Source organism: Dermacentor andersoni, chromosome 1 (genome assembly GCF_023375885.2).
Source record: "Dermacentor andersoni chromosome 1, qqDerAnde1_hic_scaffold, whole genome shotgun sequence".
NCBI lineage: Eukaryota > Metazoa > Arthropoda > Arachnida > Ixodida > Ixodidae > Dermacentor > Dermacentor andersoni.
The window spans coordinates 130,888,837-130,900,864 of record NC_092814.1 but is presented as its reverse complement, the minus strand read 5'-3'; positions in this window follow the sequence as shown (position 1 = coordinate 130,900,864).

Below are 12,028 nucleotides of genomic sequence, written 5' to 3'. Positions count from 1 at the left end.
TTAAACAACGCAGAATCGAGACATGGCGAGGCAGAATGTGCTTGAATTTTTCTTTTCAAGGCACTCTAAGCTGCGCTGTAGCGCATCGAGTATACGTTAGGCATTGTAATTGGTGCTGTAGAGAACTACTTCACGGTTTCAATTCGAAGTTGTAGTGAACGAACTGCTGGGTTTCGCGGCCAATGGGTGCCTCGCCAAAACGACAGTTTGTTGCTTCCGTTGCGAGAGGGGTGTGCCATATTGTCGATAAAGGCTAGTGTGGGCCACTATGAAACATTTCATCGCTTGCATTTTGGTTCTCGATCTTAACCACGAAATTTTCTTTCAGGTAATTTCTGTTACGGTATTCGTGAAGTATATACATCCTATACATGATGCGCTGTCGTGTTAACAGCCAATGCGTTTTCTGGGTGCCTGTTTCAGAGGACGGTGAAAGTAGTAGCAAACCTTTCCACACAAAATGCTCGCCTAACTCTTCCTTTTAGACATTAATACAGTGGCCACATTTGACTAAAACAACTCGCCAGAGTAATAAGAATCATGATGAAAGCTTCGCTGGACAGTGTCCTAACACGAATTTATAGTGTTGACACCAAATACCAAGATTTCTCTTCCATGTAAAATGCAATGTCTCTCATAGTTAAGGACTAAGGTAATGTTAAGTGTTTAGAGGCGCAGCATACATAACTTCACGTGTTGAATTTGCAGACATTCATTTTAATCAAAATTTATGGACAGACACGGCGCATGTATGCATTGCAAAACCAGTAGACCCATTCAGTGCCACATAGCTTGCGATGTCTAAGTCGCGAATTTTCACGACTCGCGCGGCTTTGCAGAAGAAAGTGCGGTTCAGGCATGGCAGCAGAAAAAAATTTCGAGGACGCTTAAGCTTCGCATTTGAGTGGAACGCGATAGATTTCAAAGATCCCTAACTACTTGTCACGCTTCCCGGCAACCGCAGCTTTCTTGCGGTTGCGCGGAGGCGAGCGCGATGGTGTTGTTGCAAGGAACTTAGCGGGCTGCGCCGCACGGAAACGGGGTTTGTGTTTGAGTTTCTGCGCAACAGAATTATGTTTACTGGTATATGCAAATTAAACTCCGAAGCTATCATGTCTGTATGTTCTGTTTAGGTCGTACTTTGCGATTTTTCTGACGTATCTTACTTTGAAGAGTTTAATTAGTTCAGTAACGCATTTGCGCCACGCGGAGGGCCTGTTGTGGTTCGGAATAATTTTTCGCCAAGCGACGTCCGACGCCGAAATCGGAGTTTTTGCGACACAGGGCCTTTAACGCTTTCGCGTTAATAATCCGCCATATCCTTCAATAAGTACGGCTCGAGCCACCAATACCCCAAGGATGCCCGAAGGGAACGAGCGGCGTACTGCCCGTGACGTCACTCGCGGGAGAGCGCCACTCCTACTTCTCCCAAAATCATGCGAGCCGTGGCCAAGGGGTGTCGCGGGGTGAACGGCCGATCACAACAGTGGGTAGCATATGCTGCTGTGAACATCTCAGCCAAGTTTTGCTGCCATACACGGAGCGTGGAGCTCGCAAGCGGATCGTGAAGCCGCGTTTCTCTTAAGCGCTCTCTTTTCAACAAAAGGTCCTGTCCTCACTCTTTTTAGACGCACTATTTCGTCATTCCCTTAGACGGCTGCTTTGGCCGATAGCTGACAAAGCTGCGGTCGGCTGCATGGCGTAGATACCGCGACCGCCTCGGGGTGCCGACACGACTCCACTGGCTAAGCGGACTAGGGCTCGCTGAGGACAACCGCGTTTGGCTTATTAAACATAAGGCACACGTCGTAGGCACCAGAGGCGGAAGTCATGGCGTCTACGTTAACATCTAAAATGAAATTTGAACTGCGCGCCACGGTGACATTTAGATGGCGGAGCGTTGTGGGCACACCCCATTGCGCCGTAGCCTTCGCAGTGCAAGGACTTCAATAAGGAACGGGAGCACAGCGGAGGCCGTGTAACGGTGTTTGATTGCCAATAACTCCGCTTCTGCTGAACGCATTGAAGTACTTTTCGCGGCAAATTATTTCTGAAATAGCCTATTTTCACTCCAAATGCATTTCTCCACTTCGATAAAAAGTAGTTCAGGGCCTCTTTAAAGTGGACGGAAGCATCAACCGGTGAGCAGTCGAGATAAGCAAGGTACATTGAGAGTATTGGTGGAAAAAAAGCAGGGAAGAGATTGATACGGCCGGATCTCTTACAGTCATGCTAACGGTACTACAAGGTAGAGTTTGAAGGAAAAAAAAAAAAGTTAAGGAGATGTAATAAAAAATGCTAGATAAACAAAAAGTCTATAGCATATTTGATTAAATCAAGCAGGTCAGGTGACTATTTCTTACCGCCTCGTTTCAAAGGGGCCGTCATTAAATCACTATCATCAGTCGCTATCAGTGTAGTGCTACTGTAGTGCCGCGCAAGACGTGTTCTGCCACAATTGCTAGGAGATAGCGCCACAGTACCGCGCGTCGTCTGTTCACTGCTTTATCTTCGGTCAATTCTTTTCACCGGCTGACCAACGTTAAACGTTATCCCTCGACGCACGACGCACCTGCGTGTATCAGGGGCGGAATTCACTAATGGCGTTTTTCATTGATCGATCTGGAGCGGCCGCCGAAATCCTCGAGCGAGCGCTCGGGTGGCTCGGGTTTCACAAATCCGAATCGGCCAGCGGAGCGCAAAAACGCTCCGCCGGGGATCACACAGGAAGTCTGCGTACACGTCGCACAAACCGGTTCCGGAAACCATGCCCGACTTCTGCTCTGTACGTTTCCACGGCAACCAAACTCGCCGTCCCCCGTGCGTAATTTGACCGCGGCAGTCGCAGAGTCCGTCATTTCCATGTCGCGCCCGCAAGGATTGTGCATGGACATCGTGCATAGAAGGCTTCGTACAGCACCTGCGTCACCTCGTAATCGCTGTCGTCCGAGCTCTGCAGCAGCACCGAACGCAGCCATTTTGTGAAGCAACACAATAGCAACATTACCATAATGTAAACATGCAGAGCGCATGATAAGCACGCAATACACGTGGCGCTAACGCCAAAGAAGCGAAGCTGATGATGTCCCCTGACGACACAGGAAGCTTTTACAGATTTTCCGAAATAGACGGCGGCGATTTCAGCGACGATTTCAGCGACAGTGGCGGTGTAGTCTCTGACGTCACAAACACAGGGTAACCAGTAGAAAGTCGTGAGTGGGGAACGCAGTCAATCTTTAAAATTAATTAACAGGAAATCTAAATGACCTGCAGCTATAGTGTTTGACACAGATAATAAGAGTTGCCTTTTAACCTAGAGAACACCAACGCTGAGATGCGAGTGCCACTAAGAGACACCTAAGTCAAAGATTCAGGTCGCCTACCGTTTTTTTTTCGATACCAACTGCGCAAATGAAGAAATAAGAAAGCTCCATAATATATAGCTTGTATGGCCTCAAGGCAAGGGGCCCAGCACCTGTATACGTTCACAGGTATGGTATGTGGTCGCGCCGCACACGGTTGCAAGTGGGGTTCTAAGGGCATAACGCCGTTTGCTTAAAGGACCTTCCCCAGGTCTGGCCATTTTCAGCTGACAAGCACAGGGCATAAAATGCGCGCTAACGATCGTGTCTGCTAAGTATAACATCGCTACGCGCGCGGAAAGAGCTGAAATTTCAAACCAAACGTGTTTGCTTAAAGGGCCCCTCACCGGGTCTGGCCATTTTCAGCTGACACGCGCAGGGCATAAAATCTGCGCCAACTATCGTGCCTGCTAAGTATTACATCACTGCGCGCGCGGAAAGAGCTGAAATTTCAAACCAAACGCGTTTGCTTAAAAGGCCCCTCACCAGGTCTGGCCATTTTCAGCTGACACGCGCAGGGCATAAAATCTGCGCCAACTATCGTGCCTGCTAAGTATTACATCACTGCGCGCGCGGAAAGAGCTGAAATTTCAAACCAAACGCGTTTGCTTAAAAGGCCCCTGACAAGGTCTGGCCATTTTCAGCTGACACGCGCAGGGCATAAAATCTGCGCCAACTATCGTGCCTGCTAAGTATTACATCACTGCGCGCGCGGAAAGAGCTGAAATTTCAAACCAAACGCGTTTGCTTAAAAGGCCCCTCACCAGGTCTGGCCATTTTCAGCTGACACGCGCAGGGCATAAAATCTGCGCCAACTATCGTGCCTGCTAAGTATTACATCACTGCGTGCGCGGAAAGAGCTGAAATTTCAAACCAAACGCGTTTGCTTAAAAGGCCCCTCACCGGGCCTGGCCATTTTCAGCTGACACGCGCAGGGCATAAAATCTGCGCCAACTATCGTGCCTGCTAAGTATTACATCACTGCGCGCGCGGAAAGAGCTGAAATTTCAAACCAAACGCGTTTGCTTAAAAGGCCCCTCACCAGGTCTGGCCATTTTCAGCTGACACGCGCAGGGCATAAAATCTGCGCCAACTATCGTGCCTGCTAAGTATTACATCACTGCGCGCGCGGAAAGAGCTGAAATTTCAAACCAAACGCGTTTGCTTAAAAGGCCCCTCACCAGGTCTGGCCATTTTCAGCTGACACGCGCAGGGCATAAAATCTGCGCCAACTATCGTGCCTGCTAAGTATTACATCACTGCGCGCGCGGAAAGAGCTGAAATTTCAAACCAAACGCGTTTGCTTAAAAGGCCCCTCACCAGGTCTGGCCATTTTCAGCTGACACGCGCAGGGCATAAAATCTGCGCCAACTATCGTGCCTGCTAAGTATTACATCACTGCGCGCGCGCAAAGAGCTGAAATTTCAAACCAAACGCGTTTGCTTAAAAGGCCCCTCACCAGGTCTGGCCATTTTCAGCTGACACGCGCAGGGCATAAAATCTGCGCCAACTATCGTGCCTGCTAAGTATTACATCACTGCGCGCGCGGAAAGAGCTGGAATTTCAAACCAAACGCCGTTTGCTTAAGGGCCCCTCACCATATCTGGCCATTTTCAGCTGACACGCGCAGGGCATAAAATTTGCGCCAACTATCGTGCCTGCTAAGTATTACACCACTGCGCGCGCGGAAAGAGCTGAAATTTCAAACCAAACGCGTTTGCTTAAAAGGCCCCTGACAAGGTCTGGCCATTTTCAGCTGACACGCGCAGGGCATAAAATCTGCGCCAACTATCGTGCCTGCTAAGTATTACATCACTGCGCGCGCGGAAAGAGCTGAAATTTCAAACCAAACGCGTTTGCTTAAAAGGCCCCTCACCAGGTCTGGCCATTTTCAGCTGACACGCGCAGGGCATAAAATCTGCGCCAACTATCGTGCCTGCTAAGTATTACATCACTGCGCGCGCGCAAAGAGCTGAAATTTCAAACCAAACGCGTTTGCTTAAAAGGCCCCTCACCAGGTCTGGCCATTTTCAGCTGACACGCGCAGGGCATAAAATCTGCGCCAACTATCGTGCCTGCTAAGTATTACATCACTGCGCGCGCGGAAAGAGCTGGAATTTCAAACCAAACGCCGTTTGCTTAAGGGCCCCTCACCATATCTGGCCATTTTCAGCTGACACGCGCAGGGCATAAAATTTGCGCCAACTACCGTGCCTGCTAAGTATTACACCACTGCGCGCGCGGAAAGAGCTGAAATTTCAAACCAAACGCGTTTGCTTAAAAGGCCCCTGACAAGGTCTGGCCATTTTCAGCTGACACGCGCAGGGCATAAAATCTGCGCCAACTATCGTGCCTGCTAAGTATTACATCACTGCGCGCGCGGAAAGAGCTGAAATTTCAAACCAAACGCCGTTTGCTTAAGGGCCCCTCACCATATCTGGCCATTTTCAGCTGACACGCGCAGGGCATAAAATCTGCGCCAACTATCGTGCCTGCTAAGTATTACATCACTGCGCGCGCGGAAAGAGCTGAAATTTCAAACCAAACGCGTTTGCTTAAAAGGCCCCTCACCAGGTCTGGCCATTTTCAGCTGACACGCGCAGGGCATAAAATCTGCGCCAACTATCGTGCCTGCTAAGTATTACATCACTGCGCGCGCGGAAAGAGCTGAAATTTCAAACCAAACGCGTTTGCTTAAAAGGCCCCTCACCGGGCCTGGCCATTTTCAGCTGACACGCGCAGGGCATAAAATCTGCGCCAACTATCGTGCCTGCTAAGTATTACATCACTGCGCGCGCGGAAAGAGCTGAAATTTCAAACCAAACGCGTTTGCTTAAAAGGCCCCTCACCAGGTCTGGCCATTTTCAGCTGACACGCGCAGGGCATAAAATCTGCGCCAACTATCGTGCCTGCTAAGTATTACATCACTGCGCGCGCGGAAAGAGCTGAAATTTCAAACCAAACGCGTTTGCTTAAAAGGCCCCTCACCAGGTCTGGCCATTTTCAGCTGACACGCGCAGGGCATAAAATCTGCGCCAACTATCGTGCCTGCTAAGTATTACATCACTGCGCGCGCGGAAAGAGCTGAAATTTCAAACCAAACGCGTTTGCTTAAAAGGCCCCTCACCAGGTCTGGCCATTTTCAGCTGACACGCGCAGGGCATAAAATCTGCGCCAACTATCGTGCCTGCTAAGTATTACATCACTGCGCGCGCGCAAAGAGCTGAAATTTCAAACCAAACGCGTTTGCTTAAAAGGCCCCTCACCAGGTCTGGCCATTTTCAGCTGACACGCGCAGGGCATAAAATCTGCGCCAACTATCGTGCCTGCTAAGTATTACATCACTGCGCGCGCGGAAAGAGCTGGAATTTCAAACCAAACGCCGTTTGCTTAAGGGCCCCTCACCATATCTGGCCATTTTCAGCTGACACGCGCAGGGCATAAAATTTGCGCCAACTATCGTGCCTGCTAAGTATTACACCACTGCGCGCGCGGAAAGAGCTGAAATTTCAAACCAAACGCGTTTGCTTAAAAGGCCCCTGACAAGGTCTGGCCATTTTCAGCTGACACGCGCAGGGCATAAAATCTGCGCCAACTATCGTGCCTGCTAAGTATTACATCACTGCGCGCGCGGAAAGAGCTGAAATTTCAAACCAAACGCGTTTGCTTAAAAGGCCCCTCACCAGGTCTGGCCATTTTCAGCTGACACGCGCAGGGCATAAAATCTGCGCCAACTATCGTGCCTGCTAAGTATTACATCACTGCGCGCGCGCAAAGAGCTGAAATTTCAAACCAAACGCGTTTGCTTAAAAGGCCCCTCACCAGGTCTGGCCATTTTCAGCTGACACGCGCAGGGCATAAAATCTGCGCCAACTATCGTGCCTGCTAAGTATTACATCACTGCGCGCGCGGAAAGAGCTGGAATTTCAAACCAAACGCCGTTTGCTTAAGGGCCCCTCACCATATCTGGCCATTTTCAGCTGACACGCGCAGGGCATAAAATTTGCGCCAACTACCGTGCCTGCTAAGTATTACACCACTGCGCGCGCGGAAAGAGCTGAAATTTCAAACCAAACGCGTTTGCTTAAAAGGCCCCTGACAAGGTCTGGCCATTTTCAGCTGACACGCGCAGGGCATAAAATCTGCGCCAACTATCGTGCCTGCTAAGTATTACATCACTGCGCGCGCGGAAAGAGCTGAAATTTCAAACCAAACGCCGTTTGCTTAAGGGCCCCTCACCATATCTGGCCATTTTCAGCTGACACGCGCAGGGCATAAAATTTGCGCCAACTATCGTGCCTGCTAAGTATTACACCACTGCGCGCGCGGAAAGAGCTGAAATTTCAAACCAAACGCGTTTGCTTAAAAGGCCCCTGACAAGGTCTGGCCATTTTCAGCTGACACGCGCAGGGCATAAAATCTGCGCCAACTATCGTGCCTGCTGAGTATTACATCACTGCGCGCGCGGAAAGAGCTGGAATTTCAAACCAAACGCCGTTTGCTTAAGGGCCCCTCACCATATCTGGCCATTTTCAGCTGACAAGCGCAGGGCATAAAATGCGCGCTAACGATCGTGCCTGCTAAGTATTACATCTCTACGCGCGCGGAAAGAGCTGAAATTTCAAACCAAACGCCGTTTACTTAAAAGGGCCCCTCACCCTTTCATCCTTTCGCGCTTGTCTCAGTGCTTGTGATGGCGCTGACTTATACCGCTAATCAGATGTTCTCGTGCGCAGCGCGCAAAATCGTCCGCTGCGCGATACCGTCACACCAGAAGTGCGCCATTCCGCAAAAACGCGCAAGAATATATATATATATATATATATATATATATATATATATATATATATATATATATATATATATATATGCACGCACTGGTGGGAATCGACGTAAGCGAAGCTTTCTGTGCTGTTCGCGTTTATTGACGAAAATTAGCGGTGATGTTGTTGACGGCGCATGCTTAATTTCTCAACTTTTAGTCCAACAGGAGAGTGGCACGTGAGTTGATGTTAAACGTTGCCTAGCGTGCACCACTGCTGTTTTGGCAGTACACAGAACACACAGGGGGAGATGTTTGCTCGAGGCGTTGTTGTGCGCCATTCTTTATAACCTCTGAGAGGGTTGAACATATTCATTGCCTCATACGGCACATCGCATCGGGGCAGGCTTATTAAACTTTAACTGAATTTTGGGGCTGTACGTGCCGAAATCGCAAGCGATTATGAGGGATGCCGTAGGGGTGTACTCCAGATTAATTTTGACACTGTGATGTTCTCTAACGTACCCTTAAATCTAAGTGCACGAGCGTTTCTTTTATTTCGCTCCCATCAAAATCCGGCTGCCGCCGCGGGAATCGAATCCACGACATCGAGCAATCCTATAGCCGCATAGCTACCATCACGAGCACAGAAGTGTTGATTTGACGTGCGACCACTTCAGTGTGTCGCCTACGGTGATTTAATGCGGCTTTGCGTCTGCAAGGCCTACGTCTCGCGTCGCCTTCTTTTTTTTTTTTTTTTTTTTACCGCCCTTCCCCGCCGTATGTTAACTGCGAGCGAAGTGTGACAAGGCTGTTACGTACTCGTGTCGCGACTGCGTCGGTTCTACCCATTCTGTGCCTCCTCTCGCCGCTCCTCTCTGCCATTCTATCTAGCTTCTCTCTGGACTTGCACGTTAGTAGAAAGGTAAGCGCTACATTTGTGCAATGCTTTTGTAGGGGTCACGGGTAAGTACAGCTGTCAAGAGGCTAATGCAGCAACGCCCAGGGAGCTCCAGAGGGCATTGTGCACATTCGACGCGGTGGAAAGGTCTAAACGAGTCTCTCGCATCGCCTTCACTCTCTGCCGCGCTCCTGACGTGTACACACACTCTGGACCACCCTACGACGTGATGTGCCAGACAGCAGCAGTAGCAGCAGTGGGAAAGTCGAAGGGAGATGCAAAGAAAGCTTCGCTTTAAAACAGAAAGCGGCGCCCGTGACGTATTCGTCACGCGATCATCCTGCTCAGGTATAGGAGAACGCAGAGAAGAAATTTCGCTTGCGAAGGCTACACGGGGAAAGTGGAGAGAGCGTCTATGCTGGCGGCAATGCTCGCCTCCTGAAATCATGGTTTCGCGGCCCTTACGGGCACGTAACAACTTTCTGCGTATAACCAAATTTGCTAGGTGGCCTGGTGAGAGGTGTTAAGAATGGCCGGCCGGGGTGGCAACGTGCCAGCTATTTCAGCCGGCTGCGCGTGCTTCGACCGACCCGCGGTGGCGGCGCCCTTCAGAGAATGAACGAGGGCGACAACGCTAACCGACCATGTGCCGCGTGTGGAGTTTCGGTGACGACAGCAGGGCTGTCCACGTTTGGCGCCCCGTGCATTGTTGGTTAATTTGCCGGGTCGTCATGGTCTCTCTGCGGCAGGGGGAGCCGCCATGGCAAAAGGGTGCTTTGCGGTACGGGGGCCCCAGGATTCGTCACAGCCTGCTGACACACATGGCGACTACAGGAAAAAGGCAGCTCTGGAATTTAGCGGCGCCGGCTGGGGTCGGGCGTGACCAGCTGACTACGGGGACGCCAGACAATGGATACCACGACGACTGCGCTGCAACGATCGTCTGCCCTCGAGAGAGCACTGAAACCTGTGCGGCACGTGTGTGTGAGCCCTCCTCCTCCAAAAAGGCGTGTAGGCTGCGATGACGTCGAACGATGACGTCGAACGGAGTGCTTATAAGCAGCGATTGTCGGCTGCTAGAGTGTGCTCGTTGTCGTGCTCGAAATGTACTCGTGAGCTGTGTGCTCGTTTGCTGTATGTTTTGTCTTGCGGGCTCCATTTGGGAGTCACGCTAGACTGTCGATGTATGTCTTGTTTAAACTGTAAATAATGTAAATAAACCCTGCTCTCCTAGTCCTGTCGCCCCAAGTTCCTCCGATCGTCCTACAAGTCCGACTCCAAATCTTACAAATGGTGGCAGCGGCGAGATCGTCTCCAAATCTCACATCTGGTTGACAGCGGTGGGAACGACCTCCAAACTTTACATCTGGATGGCAGCGGTGAGATCGGCCTACGGCTCATAGATCGGCCTACGACTCGGAGACAGCAACGGCAGCTGACGGACGTTGGCACATGGTGACCGACCAGTATCCTGATCAAGTTGGAGGCGACTTGGGATTGACCACCTCTTGCAACTGACTGGGTACGGCGAAGAAGGACTGGTGATGTGCTGCTTCAGTGGGTAAGCGTTTCGTTTTGGCTGTAAGATTTACCAGGCTTCAATTTCTCTGTGTTTTTGGATTTGATTCGCTGGGGATCTTTTACTTGTATTCAGATTTGCGTGGGTATCGCAGCAAGTATTGTGTGAACGCAGAGCCAAAGCTTAAAGTAGCGACCATGGTCTTATTGTGTTTGACGAGAGCTGACCTGTTGTGGTTGTGTGAGGAGGTCGAGGTAGACGTAGAGGAGGACTTGAGGGAAGCAGAGATTCTTAAAACCATTCTCGAAAGTAACAATGATTTGAAATTCACAGAACAAATTGGTAACCGAATTCTAAGCAAAAAGCGGGAACAGGAAGCAATTAGGCAAGAACAGGAAGAATTTAGGCAAGAACAGGAAAAAGCTAGGCAGGAACTGAAAAGAATTTCGCAGGAAGAAGGCCTAACAGAAGTAACGAGGCAGTACGTTGCTACATTGAACAAAGAGATTGAAGGTTTGGAGCAGGAAATCGAGCGAAGTCAACAACGGCTTGAGAAATCTGTAGGCTGGACGCAGCGAAAATGGAAGGAAGTCGATAGCAGATTTCAGTCGAAAGCCGAGAAAAGTAGTAGCACCTGCGAGACTAGCAGCACGTTCACAAGTAAACTCGAAGTGCTAGCAGCTAACAAAGCCTTAGTGGCAGCAGAGGCCGCTAAAGGCCGTAGTGAGAGCGACGAGGTGCTGTGCCAAAAGAGCACTGTAGAGACAGCTAGGCCAGCTGTGAATGAATTGGCACAGTTACCGCGAGTGTGCGTCGCTTGTAATGTTAGCGAGGTTGCTAGCGAAGTAGAGAGTACTGCTGACCCGACAGACGGGAGCACCCATGTCGAGTCAGATCTGCGTGCCGAAGAGAAGTGCCAGCTGGACGATGCAGTTGAGGGCAGTTCGCAGGATTGCGAGCTCCGTAGCTCAAGGGAAGACCACTGTATTGTTCAGGGATCGGTGCAGCTCTCCGCCAGTCTAGGTAGCCAAGAGAGGGGTGATTTAGTTAAGAATCACTCAGACTGTGCGGGTAAGAGACCGATCCGGGCCGACGAAATGTGTACCGGCCAGCACGAGGCGCGAGAAGGCGACATGAGAGGGAATTCAAAGAGAAAGCGCCGCAGAGAGAAGCGCGGTAAAAATCGGGAAGCCGTAGATAAGGCAGCGCAGCCAAAAAGGGCTAGAGGCGCGAAAATCCAAGGCGCGAGGAAAAGAAAGGTGCGGTCGTCGTTGACGATGTTGACGCATCAAAGACGTTCGAGCCACAGGTCAAAAAGAGACCGAGAAGCATGTTCTGCACGGACGTGGACAAAGGGCACGGGGCACTTATATTCCTCGTAGTTCCGTCGTTCTTTTCGAAGTTCAGCGTGTAGTACAAAGAAGCGCAAGGTGGCAAGACGAGACCAGGTGGTAGGGAATCGCGACGCGGTCAGTCGAGTTCGT